General features: G+C 51.1%; 1 protein-coding gene across 1 annotated transcript in view; it reads right to left on the bottom strand.

The window, feature by feature from the left end:
* Positions 1–13,344, bottom strand: part of LOC119437641 (long-chain fatty acid transport protein 4) — a 101,264-nt gene that overhangs the window by 69,185 nt on the left and 18,735 nt on the right. The gene's annotated exons all lie outside the window — the stretch shown is intronic.

Below are 13,344 nucleotides of genomic sequence, written 5' to 3'. Positions count from 1 at the left end.
ATAATGTCGACGGTTACCAATAAAGCAATAAAAACTAGAGAAAGGTTTCCTGTCAGCACTTCTTTAAAGAACTTTTGTGCCACGACCAGGTCTGACGGTGCCCTTTCCACGGGAGTAATACTGTAGCGAATTTGTTGAACTTACTTGAACAACGCTTGCATACCAATCGTACGATGACACTATTTCCGAGTGAACGCCGTAACACGGGAAGATCTTTACGCACACCCCAGGCCTAAATACGAGCCATAAATAATCATGGCGCCTGGGCAAAGATACACAAGCGTTCTAGGCATAGAATTGTCCCGAATCGCGTGAGGAAGGCCTTTCGAGACAACACCAGAGAACGTCGACACATTTCGCCGCACGTTTTTTTTTTTTTTTTCTTTCTTTCTTTTTTTTTTTTTGAGATAGCTTTCTCGAACAGTAACACTCCCATGAGACTCTTAGTGATCGGACATTTGCCCCGAGCATTGGCTGCAGCCGCAATTTCGAAATGACACGTTTGCCCTGAAGTCGCCGAAAAACTGGTGAAATTCGGACTATATAGCGCGCTTTGCGACTACCGCAAAAGTTCCGCCGCCGCGAATGCGTCTTGTCAAAAGGAAAGGAGAAAAATCCCACCAGCATATCTCTACTGCGCTGCTGTCCCAGCAATTTTCCGAGAACCTTCACTGAAACGCCCTTGTGCATACACGCGGAAGGAACTTCGAGGAACTCGCTTAAAAATTCAAGTGGTCGCAACTCGCCGAAGAATCTTAGACGGGCCCGCCCGCCTGGCCTCCCGCGGTGACCTTTCCTCAACCAGCATGCCTTTGCCGCAAGTGCATGCACAACAATGAGAACCCTATTAAACGCCTCTTTCTTTATCTTACACAACCGCTGCACAACCGCCCGCGGATGTCTCAGGGCATGCGAAGACAAAGAGGCGCAAACCGAAGCAATCCTAATGTGGGCGCCAAGGAAAGGATAAAAAAGAAAAACAATGCATGCACGAAGACGCGACAATGCGGAGGAAAGTTGCCGGGAAAGTGCTCGCAGACTCGACACGGTACAATGGGCGAGGACGACATGCTGCAAACCATGTGCGGTTTTTTTTTTTCCTTTTTTTTTTCTTTTTTCCAAGTCGGCTGTTGTATTATAGTCAGTCACGCTGCCGCAATTTAGCAAAGCCGCAGCCACTCTTGTACCGTGAGAGGCGATTTGTTACAAGCCAAAAAAAGACGCAAGAACGACAGGAGCGTGCAGGGTAACGCCAATGCCCCGAAGTTCCCCTGTGACTTCGTGGATTTTGACCGCATAAAGGAAGACTACATTACATTATAATAGTAACGAAAGACTCGACATATACGGCATTTCGAACATTGGGTACCACGCTGTGGAGGCTAGGAAGACTGCTTGCAGTAGGTGCGTTCGCATCAAGAAATAGTTCGGTGTTCTTTACCAGCCGTTACATGACATTGTTTACATATTTAGCAACAGTAATAAATGAAATAAAGCTTTTCATCCTTACAAAATGAATGAATTGTGTTATACGGCTGTTAATACGATGTTTTAGATCACCTTCACCAAGCTCGGCAACGAAACACGCGGAGTGATACATTTTGCATGACTACCGAACTTCTTGAGTAGTTTACACAGCGTTGCAGGTTAAGTATGAAACGGTGTATAGATATAGCTCCGAGAAATTTCCCGGCGTTAACTCAGCCGGAATATGTGAAGACACGACAGTGAAAACGGTGACGTCACAGTGACGCGCCAAACCGAGGTCCCGGCAAATAAAATTACAAAAAAGAAGAAGATGGACAAAAGTGAAGGGCGGGTTCACATTCGCCCCACTAATGATCGACCTTTTTATGCCAAATGAACGGAGTGAGAGAGGTCTGAATGAATACTTTACCGGTATAAACATATCTTGCATGCCTCCTTAGAATCCATTGAAAGGGACACTAAAGAGACACACCAAACCACTTTCGACGAAAAAGAAAGAAAAAAACACATTATTTTCGCGATTTGGCGGTAATAGGACATGATAAAATGAAGGTCAAAGCATAATTTCTTGAATTTCGCGCCGAATCCCGTAGGCCTGCGCATTAGAGTTACATCACGAATTTCTAGCCATCCGGAGTAATAAGTGGGCCTTGATTTACAGTGATTCAAAAGCCGCTATAAAAGTTTTGATAAAGCCTACGTAGCTGAAGTTGCAGCTAAACTCTTTGAAAACATTAGGATTAGGAGAAGAGAAATCCGATGGTTTCCTGCGCATACGGGGAAAGTGGACGAGACTCGGGTAAACCTCAACGAGGTTGCGCATGACTTGGCACGAGGACTTGCTAACCGTGACAGTCATAACCGAGCCGTTCACCATCAGGCCGGAGAATATAGAGATCATTTAATAACTTATAATGAGATAACCAAACATTATCTAGGTCGCAGGCAATTCCCATTGCCACACTCAAAACTAAACAGGGCTCAGGCAGTCTCGCTGCGCTTATTGCAAACGGGTACACACCCCACGCCGTACCACATTAACAAAATATATCCAGAGAGGGAGATTAGGATGGAATGTAATGATTGTCATGGCATCATTGAAATCAAACATATGCTCGCAGGGTGCCCCGCAACTCTTCCCAGCCTCCTGGAAGAATGGACTCGATGGGAAAGAAGAATACAAAGTCCATTGCTTCAAGACCAACTAAGGGCTGTCCATCAGAGGTCCCATGATGTCGCTGAAGGGCTTGGCCTGACAGTGCCAACGTGGGAGCGGCCCGCCTCGGCTTAAGTCGAGCCTCCAGACCTCTTTAAATAAAGTATACACACACACGAATTTTGAAGTTTCTTCTTTTTTTTTTTCGTATTTGGGCCTTGGTGGCTCAGTAGAGATTCTTGAAGGTCAGTCTTCGGCTCCTTCGGAACACAACGTAATCCATCTTGACCGATGAAAAACTAACTAGATCAGAGTAGACGCCGTCAAAATCCATGACGTCACGGCTGTAGGTGGCGCGGGAACTTCCAATGGCGGCGGCGGCGACGCCCGTCCCGCGCTTTGGCGTCCTTTCTGGCTTACCAAGCTTCACCTCGCGGTAAGATGAGTTTTTGGCGTCGTAGAAGGATAACTTGTCAATATAGAGCTCAAATTATCATTGGCGTGTGTAACTTTAATAGTGTCGCGATGTGTATGCACACCGTAGCCGCATGCACGCGCCTCCACCGAGCGCTGCGTGGCAAGCGCACGTTGGGTAAACCCGCGCGAAGGCCACAGAGAAGACGACGCGGGTTCTCACTCGGGGGCAGCTAACAATGAAGAAGAAAGAGCAGAGCAGAGCATCCCCCTCGTCCTCTAGCGCGCCTCGTTTGTGCCGTCGGCTGTTTTGTGGTGGTTGGTTTAAACGGAGGGCGCAACCTTCGCGACCATTCTCACTTTCGCGTCACGTGACAAGCGCGCTGTGTTCCACACGCCTGCCAAGGACGACGCCTTCCAAAGGGAAGGCGCGCCACATCGAGGAGCAGCGGGAGTGTATATATATATATATATATATATATATATATCGCTCAACTTCGTTTTCTTTAGCGGTGCCTTCAACACGAAACCGTTTTCCAGCTGCAAGACGCGTGACGATAAAAGTGAACGAGACAAGGAAGGAGAGGGATTACCGTGGAGGTCGAGAAGGTTAGAGTCGGTGTTCGACCCCTTAACCCTATCTCCGACACTGAGAAATCTCATATGAGGTGGTTATGCCAGGAGATAGGACGGACCCGTATCGCAGAAAAAACGTTCCTGTGACAAACTATACAGCGAACCAAAACTAAAAGGGGCTTGGGAACAACTCGGCATAGACGAACTAACTTGGAGTGTGCAACACGGATAATGGTCAAGTAAGCCCTAACCACTCGTTTGGCACCACAGAGGATGCGGCGGAGGGGATTACAGCTATCGAGTCGACTCGGACGATAAAGATGATACGCATGTTCACAAAAATTCCCACGGCAGAATCGACATATGAAGAAATAAAAAGAAGCGGCCCCTTTACTGTTATCAACGTAGGTTAAATAATCACCGGCAGTATACCAACTATGTCAAAAACAATTCTGCGCGGACGATTCTGAACGCTGCAGGCCGCGAAATATCTTAATACACGGGAGTCCAGAATGGAAAATTGACGATTCCACAGAAACACAAAACACAATACGCATCACGTATTGTGTTTCGCGCGGATAGTGGAATTACTATTCAGGCGCTGAATTAACTCTACGATCATCCAGACACTCATGAGTCAACAGCATCTGTACGCACAGTCAGCGCCACAAGTTTACGGAGCACGGGGTCCGAGAAGAAGCTGAATATTTTATCAGGCGGGGCCACGCAGTCCGGTATTCGTATATTTCCTGCATGTGTACTACTAATTTACGCGAACAACGTTGCGTTGTACAGTTTTGCTGGCTACTGTCATAAACTGCTAAGAAATTCAAGGTTTTTCTCGAACTTTGCGTTCTCGAAACAGTACATAAACAATCAAGTTCTGTGACCAGCTCTCCGTGGTTAACGAGTTCCCACCAAAATGAAAGGCCGGTTATCAGATGTTGCACATGTGTCGGAGCGTTCATCACATCGATGGGCAGATAAGAGGGGTGAGCCTGCGAGCGACGCCCCCGCCGTTATCTTTGCCACAGACGCGAATACGACCCTTCTCAAACATACATACGCACACAGAGAGACCTATCCAGATGCGCGAGGCTCTCGCTGAACCGGTTCCATGTGCAAACGCTATCGGCGTAATTTAAAACGCTATGAGATAAATACATACGAGCACTCGTTTTGCATACCCACGCTCGTCGGTCGCTGACTGCGACAGTAGTCTGGTTCGGATGACGAGCTATAATTACGAGACTGTTATATACCTGTTAAGCTAGATGACGACGCAGCAGCGCATTCCAAATCGCGAGTAAAATGCGTTTTATATTTCCTCGTACACACCAATAATGTGAGCTACAATCTTTCGTCAGACTCTGAGGAGATAACCAACAAAATGGCTTACTTTTTTTTGTAAGTTCGTTTCTCGCTACGTCACCCCCCCCCCCCCCCCCCTAAAAAAACTGGACAAATCACAAACGCGGGTGAACCAAAGAACAGCGCGTCATCTCTATTCACTTTTATTAAAAAAGAAAAAAAAAACCTTGGCGGTGGGACGATCACGTCCTTCCGCGTGAAATGTATTGAGGTCACGGTCTCAACTACACCAGCGCAGCAAACAAACAAAACAGTTTGAAGCGTCACCAAAACCAAGTGCATGTGCACAGCACACCTATTATTCAGCGCCCAAATTCTAGGACGCAGTCGGAACATGCCGCACTTCTTTTGGCCACGTTCTTTGGCGCGAGACCGAGCGGCCAATGAATTTAGGTCAGATGAGTGACTGAAGTTGCGCACCCCTTTTGCAAGCGCAGCGCGAGCTTTACGGCCACGAACACACTGACATCGAAGTTCAAGGGTTCAAGTGGCGTTTTAGCGTTCAGATACCCGCGCAGAGATTATCGGGCATCGCAGAGCCGAAAAACAGTATATCAGCCACCCTCCAGAAACGTTATCGCAACGCTATACAGCCTCGAAGAACTGTGACCATCACCGAGTGCCAAGTCGGCGCGCCGAGCATAAAATGGACAACCTCCAAGTTTGCGGACCATGCCAATGGCAACAAAACCCGCAAGGCCTATACGCGGAAGATATCCATCTGTTTACAATACGCAAAAAGTATCGCGAAGTCGAGTGTGACATCTGTGGGGGCATCGCTACAAACGCGAACCGGCAGCAAGGGGGTATAAACGAAGTGCCTTCAGCCATGCGGGGTTAGCCTTGCAAGCAGACAAGCTGCGCAGACCATACGCTTTTTTTTTTTTTTTTCGTGGGTCACTGAAGAGCAACGCCTCACCACACAGACGCGAGACGGATGTACATTCACGCTCAGTATGAGAGAGAAAGAGAGAGAGAAAACGTTATTGTCGCTCAGCGGATTATGATGAACTACAGCGCGAAAGCGTGTGGCAAAGCGGTCACGCGTTGTGTAATCCATACTGAGCGCAATAGCACGCGCACAGTTTCTGATAAGGCCACAATAATGAAATGTTTTCAATTTTACCGAAATATTACCAGTGAGTGAACTTTATACAGAAAACACCGCGAGTATACACGGCAGCGTTTGGATCGCCGCTGACAGAACGCTCAAGAGACGAGTGCGCCAAAGCCTTCGAGAGAGCCTGACCGCGGTCGGTAATGTAACTCTACTTGCAAGGTTTCTTTTTTTCTTCTCTCTATCTGTTTTGCCAGCCGGACGAGCTGTGTGCGTTGGAGTCGCCGTGCTAAGATGACACGTGTCGAGGACACCGGACGAGCGTCGAAACGGCAACGTGAAGCAGTACGTACCGCGTAAAGCAGCGACTCTTTCAGGCCGCAGAGATCAATTAAACCGAACGATTTAAAGTCAAAACTTATAAGCGGGCCAATTGCCGTTCACTCACGGCATACATGATACAAACAGTGCCGAGAGAGAGAGAGAGAGAGAAAAGAGCACCTCGGCCCCTCTCTCTCTCTCCCGTCCCCCCCTCTATAAATGAACAAGCTTCCTCTGGGCTCAGAAGCGTGGGCAGGGCTGCACTTATCGTTTTAATTGGTACACTGTTTTCCAACCAAAAGTGGGCACAAATGACATCAATACAACCTCCTACTACTTAGGGTTGATCATCCTTAAATTATTTTAGGAGAGTTTGCTGTTGGGCTAGTTGATGCACGATTTCGAAAGAGCTTTTGAGTGCGCCTCACTTCTCTCGTTTCCTGGCACTGTGTTTAAATTTCGAATTTAATTCATGTCTGCCCATATCGCCGACAGCGTATACGTTCTTTTTCATACCGCCCCATCAGAATGCGGCCGCCGCTGCAGGAAGTCGAACTCGCGACCTTGTACCTATATAGGAGTAGGCGAACGAAGCTTCCACTAGGCCACGACCGGCCGATGCGGAATGAAAAATCTGACCTTTAAAGAAAGAACGGAAATGACGTGTCGCTCTAACACCGAATTTTATTGCCCACTTTCTCGCTCTCATGCTGCGAAATACGCAAAGTGCTAAAACAACAAACCCGTAAACAAGCAATTGAACAAACACAAAAAACCAGACAGCCAGCAGCTCAGAAAGAAAGTCACTTATTTAACTTAACGCCTCACTTCGTGCACTTTATTCTTTTTTTTTTTTTTTTTTGATGAGCTCGCAAACTCAAGATATCGGAAAAACCGCACCCCGCATATATATCTCTTTCTGGCGCTTCCTTGCATGAGTAAACGGAGGCGCATGACGGAGCTCCGCCAATACCATCAAAGATAATAATTAAAAAAAAAAAGAACATTAGACAAACGGCCGGATTAGGTCGCTACCGGAATTAGAACGCGGAGGAAGCGAAAAGGGAAAGGTTTATTATACACGCGAGTCACGCCGGAAATATTTCGAGAGCGCACAGTAACTTACGTGTATGGCAGTGCAAAGTATACAAGCACGCGCTGTGTCCCTTCACCCGCGTAAGCGCCGCAGTGTGACGAGTCCCACATATGACGTGTCACTCTTTTTGATGCGTCTGCTTTACTTTGAGAGCCGCCGCGTGCTCCTAGGGGGCAGCAATGCGGCCGCGCTGAGTCAAGCGGCGGAAAAGCTTCAGTCCGAGCACACCTGTAGCATCTGCTCCTCGGGGCACATATTACAGAGATCGATCAAGGGGGCGGCCTGCGCGCGAGACAATGCGCGCCCGCACGCAAACTGGCATTGCATTCCAATAAGCCCTCTCTGTATGGTGGCTTTCTGGCTCGAAAGTATAGAAACCAGGTTTATAGTTTCGATTTCCTATTACAGAAAGGACAACTCCGCAGGACGGGAACGAGTCCACTTGTAAATCCTCGTCGAAACGATAACGCTGAAATGAGCGCCGAAAACGAGCATTCATGGATACGGAGGTAATTAAGGGCGGGGTTTGCGAAATACGGGACGCAAGAAGAACAACACACAAACGCCGACACGATGGCGTTTGTGTTGTTCCTTCTTGCGACCCGTGTTTCGCAAACCCCGCCCTTAATTACCTCCGTATCCATGAATCCCTACAAACTTAATGCGCTCGGCATTCTGTCGTTGAAAACGAGTACTTTGAACTTCGCACTTCGAAAAGTACGCGATACTTCCACAAAGGAATGAAGCTGGTGTAGGATGCCGCGGAGTGGAGACGTGCACAGCCCGAACCAAGCGAACGTAGTCGTCGGACGTTGTCACTCCACAAACAACGCCTATACCAAAGAACAAACGGAACAGCCTCGAGTCTGCACACAAGGAAAGTTCAGGAAGCATGTGTGGGCACGTAATCTCTCCTCCGGATTACGTATTTTTGCGAACAGTTTCCATTTCAACACGTTTTCTTTTTGTTTGTGTGAGAGAGAAATCTATGCGGGAGAACATGTTGGAGCTCGCAGCCAAACAGTCACGTAGTAGTGAAAACTTCAACGTTTTAGATGAGAGAGCTAGGGATGCATAGTAGCAGCAGCAGCAGCACAGTCAAAATGCTCTCTCGTTGCACGCGTGTTCTTATCACTCCTGCCGACTAATAAGAAAGCGTCTGGAAGGGCCGCAGGGACCGACTAGAAGTCTCACACCTCCGCTCTGCGAACGATGGCTGCGCACTATCGAGCGCGCAACAAGCAAGGCCTCTATAACGCGTGATATTAAAACCGAAATAGCCGGGGAGATCGTGTGTCACAAGCCTTTACACAAAGCTCGCATTTCTTTTCGTCCTGTGAACAAGCCGCCCTTTCCAACGATGAAGAGGAGAACGAAGTGTGGAGCTTAGGGCCACATCGCGCACTGTTAGGCGAAAAACCGGCCCAACACTGCCGGCGAGGCTACGACTCAACCGGCAAACATGTGCAAGACTATCCAAAGTACGCACAGATCACGCAGCACGTCACCGAGTCAGTCGTCAAGGCCGTGTTGTGACGCCTATATACCGCGATATGCAGGCATTAAGGAACAGTAGCCCCCCTTCCGGGCATGGGAGCCGTTCCACATCGCACTATACGACGACTACTGAGCTCGCACTATAAAAGCGGTCGGCTTCTTTTTAGAAATGCGCAAGGCGGGCCAGACCGGGCCGACGATGGACAAAGGACGGGCTCGACGTGTCAGACCCAAAGCCCACCCCGATCAACGGCGGATCAACATGTCTGTCCCCCGCGCAATACTTAAGCACATGATGACAGAAAAATGAAAACATAATCATTACGTTTTCGCCCTTACCATCGTACACACCGCAGACGTAGGCGACATAGCGGCCTGTAACGACAAATATAGCTTGGAATGTTTCGTACTGCAAAACAGGCACGCCACTCATATCGGGCAGGTGCCGACGGGCGATGTGATTTAGTGCGCGGCACCGAAAAAAAAAAGTGCCGGGCAAGCGGCAAAGAGCACCTTAAAAGCGAGCCCGCGGCGTCAGAACAAACGAAGGCAGATGCAGGAAGCTGAGCTCTTCACTGCTTGGTTGGTGCACCGCACGTGGCTCGACTTTCGATACGCGTTCGCTACCGCTGTGAGAAATGACTTCAACTGTGCGACGGCGCAAGATCCGGCATGTGGCCAATCTGACTTTTTTTCTGCAAGTGGAGCGCTAGCAACGACTTTGGGCCAAAGTCGGGCTCCAACGCCGGCCCTGACCGCCCGATAAAATATGTCTGTCGGCCCGAGCCCGGTCCAGGCTAGCCCCGGCACGTGAACATTTGTTTTTATTTTACGTTCACGCGATGGAAATATAACTGAAATGACAATGTGACAATTCAGACAAGAACACGCGCACAAGAAAAGCAGAATAACCGCTGCTCGATGACATATGTTATCGTTGGCTTAATTTTACAAATAACTCTGTATCGCACGACGAATCAATCGCTGGCGCGATATCTACGTCGCTAATTAGGCAGCCTTCGTACGCACACGCGCTGTAGCGCTACAGGGCACGATGCTACCGGAATAATGTTCGGGGTCTGCTGCGCTAGCCTGCTCTCTTGGTTTTACTTTGGCTATAGCCATATCCACTAGCCGTCGTCCACGCCAAGTTATGCGACGAGCGCCACGTGGGGGGGGGGGGGGGGGGGGGAAGGCACGTCGCGTTACCCGGCATCGTCCCCCCCCCCCCCCAAATCATGGCCCCCTCCACGTTTACACGCAGGGCCCCCACGACTTGGCGTCGGCGCGGGCGGCTGCACACGCGCAGCCCCCACACAGCGACGCGCGTCGCCAAGCCGCCAGGCGAGCAAGCGGCCCGAGGTGACAAGGCTTCGTCCGGGGCCGCCCGTCGTCGCTGCCGAACGCGCCTTCGGCGCCCCGCTTCGTCATCGCATGAAAGAATGACGGAAGCGGACGGGGCCTCGATCACATATCTCTCGTTCCGACGACAATGGGGGCTGCCGGCGCACCCTGCTGCGCGAGTAGGAGGCGGCAGCCGCACGTGGCCTAACCTGTCGCGAACCTTCCGCCCCGGGTGGGAGACTCGGGCGAGACGGCAACACTGGGGAGGCAAAGGGGGCGAAGAAGAGGCTCGGCGAGGGAGGCAGTCCACGGCGGCGGCACAAAATCCCAGTTTCGAAATGTGACGGCTTCACCGTCACACTCGGCCGCCCTGAAGCGCGGCGGGAAGGACGCCGTCGACGCTGACGCGGAGGGGGGGGAGAAGGAGCTCGCGCCGGTGCGTCGTCGCACCTTGCGGGCCCCCTGCCCCGGCCAAGAAGAACGTGGAATAGAAGGCACGCGCGCAGTGCGCAGTCGAAGGTCGCATTCTGTCGCATGCCGAATCGGAATCGCCGAGCGTATACATTATATGCGGCGAGGCAAAGCGCTCGAGGCCAGTAGGGCACAACGCGGGCGCTCTGGAGAGGCGCACCTTGGCTTCATCGAGAGTCGAACCCGGACCATCACACGGGGCGCAATTACCTACCAGAGCATTCGCATCGAGCGGTGCCATCGTAGGGGCATATAGCCCGTACGCTGCTCGGGAATCAGAGGTAGTTCGTGCCCGCGCTTCACGCAACCGAGCAGCAACGCCTCGTCGCTTCAGTAGGTCATAACTTTCTACTCGTGTACACCTTTCTCGTGCCGCAGAGGCTCTCGTTTGCAATTCGAACCTTCCGAACATGGCTGCCATATTAGCAACTCTGCAGATCCGGCCACTGCTACCGCGGGTGATGGATGCATGCCCCGTTCTGGACAACGGTAGTGTACTGGCGGCAGCGTTGCCGGTCAGCGGAGGCGCGTGGACTTGTTCGAGGGACGCGGCGGCGAGTCGCAGTGCAGTTGACCCGGGCGCCTCCGCGCGCGCGGCCGCGTCCGCCGCGGTCGACTTGGAAGGGAAAGGGATTCCCGCACAAGGAGGCCACCCCATCTCGCGGCACTTCCGCCGCCCGCGGCACGCTACTCCACAAACCCCAACCCCACTCGCTCAACAAAGCGCCGGCCTGTGCGCGCCGCGCAGACGCGGCCAAGATCTAGGTTGCGCGCACACAAAACGTCGCACGCGCTTGCGTAACGCGCGCCGGCACACACACACCAGATACCTCAGCCACACCGCACCATAGAGCCGTGTGCACGCATGTCTGCGGCTCCGTGTTCCTTTTTCTCTCTCTCTCTCTCTCTCTCTCGAGCGCGGCCCACGAACACAGACTTGCACGTCTGAACGACTCGATTGTTTCACATTCATGTTCCAGCACACACCCAACCATACCGAACCGGCAGCCCTGCTGCTGCGACAGGGCACCCGGAGCCTGCAATACGCGGTGTCGTTGCGGGGACAATTAGGACTGAGATTCCAAAGGTCGTTAACGATGATGGAAAGGAGGAGGAAGCGTTTACAACAATGGGGCAGAAAGTGTACCAGGTCGACGCTAGGATGGAAAAAAACAAAAAAAAAACGGCGGGCGCAGGCGAAATGACGGACGTCCTTATTACAGGACAATGCCATCGCTCCTCGGAAAAAAAGGAGCACGCAGCAGAGCCGAGGCGCGAATTGGTTCCGAAATCAAATGAGCCACGAGATGCGAGGACGTTACGCACATCTGCGGCCAGCAAGACCCATGCGCTCCGTTCTTCCTTATCGCCACGGCGACACCCACCGATTGGTTTAATTTCGAGGTATATATAACCTCACACAATGTAAGCACGGCCGTTTCAGCGGGTCTGGTCGCTAACGGTGGTTAGACCGGCGGTTCGCGAACTTGGAGATCGCGCGTGCACCACCCTAACCAGTGTACACCGAAAACTACACACGCTAAAGGAATGACGACTACGAACAGAGCCCAGAACCAACGACCGGGCATTGGGTGCACGTTAAATAACCTCAGGTGGCCAGAGTTAATCCACAGTCCCCCTCCCCCCGCCCTCTACGGCGTGCCACATAATCAGATCGTGGTGTTGGCACGTAAAATCCCAGCATTATTACTTTCTATTTTTCAGCGCCGATGAATTTCGCAACTGTAGAGACTGGTAATGCGTTAACTATAAAAGAAAAAGTCGATCGCTCAAGAACCGGCCAGATAATCAACGAAAAGCGAAGAAATCACTGCAGCTAGAGAGAAAGGTACGCAAATGGGCAGAACACAGTCTATACTTCCCACGAAAAGGAGAGAATGCGGCCTAGTCACAGTTCGCCGCCCGCAAAAAAAAAAAGAAAAAAAAAAGGGTCTGATATCCCGGAGAACCGTCACGAGCAGAGTTCCGGAAGACAACGGCGCAACACTGATAAGCCGGTATTAGTCGCGCCTCGTGGACCACGCGGCGGGGTCGCACGCGAGCACTGCTGCCGCTGCAGCGCAGTTCAATCCCCTCGCGCCGACGCAGGTCTCTTTTCGCGCCCGAAGCAGTGTAGTGGAAGAAATCGAAACATATCAAACCTCAAGCGAAGAGCGGGGGGGGGGGGGGGGGGGGGGGGGAGTTAAATGTCGAGGCTGGGGGATATAAATCCAAAAACCATAGGCGGCCGCCCGCGTCACGCACGATGCACAGGCACCGGAAATCACGGCAACGCAAGTCCCGCGTTGATCAAAGCCCCGTGGAGAAAGAAAAGGCACTTGCACGCATGACCTATCGGAGCTTTCATTTCGTATTCCGTACCGGAAGGTGAATAGTCTTTTAGAAAATTCTGGATACTTTTTTTTTTTTTTTACACACTTCGCGGCTGCGTGTTTAGCCAAAGTCCAAACTAAATCTGCTAAGCTTATAGCAGAAAACTAAAAGCGAAGTATCCTTTAAGCAACTGAGACAATTTTGAAGCTTGTAATCGAC

Source organism: Dermacentor silvarum, chromosome 1 (genome assembly GCF_013339745.2).
Source record: "Dermacentor silvarum isolate Dsil-2018 chromosome 1, BIME_Dsil_1.4, whole genome shotgun sequence".
Taxonomy (NCBI): Eukaryota; Metazoa; Arthropoda; class Arachnida; order Ixodida; family Ixodidae; genus Dermacentor; species Dermacentor silvarum.
Note: the sequence above shows the minus strand (reverse complement) of the source record. Positions and strands in the feature narration are given on the sequence as shown.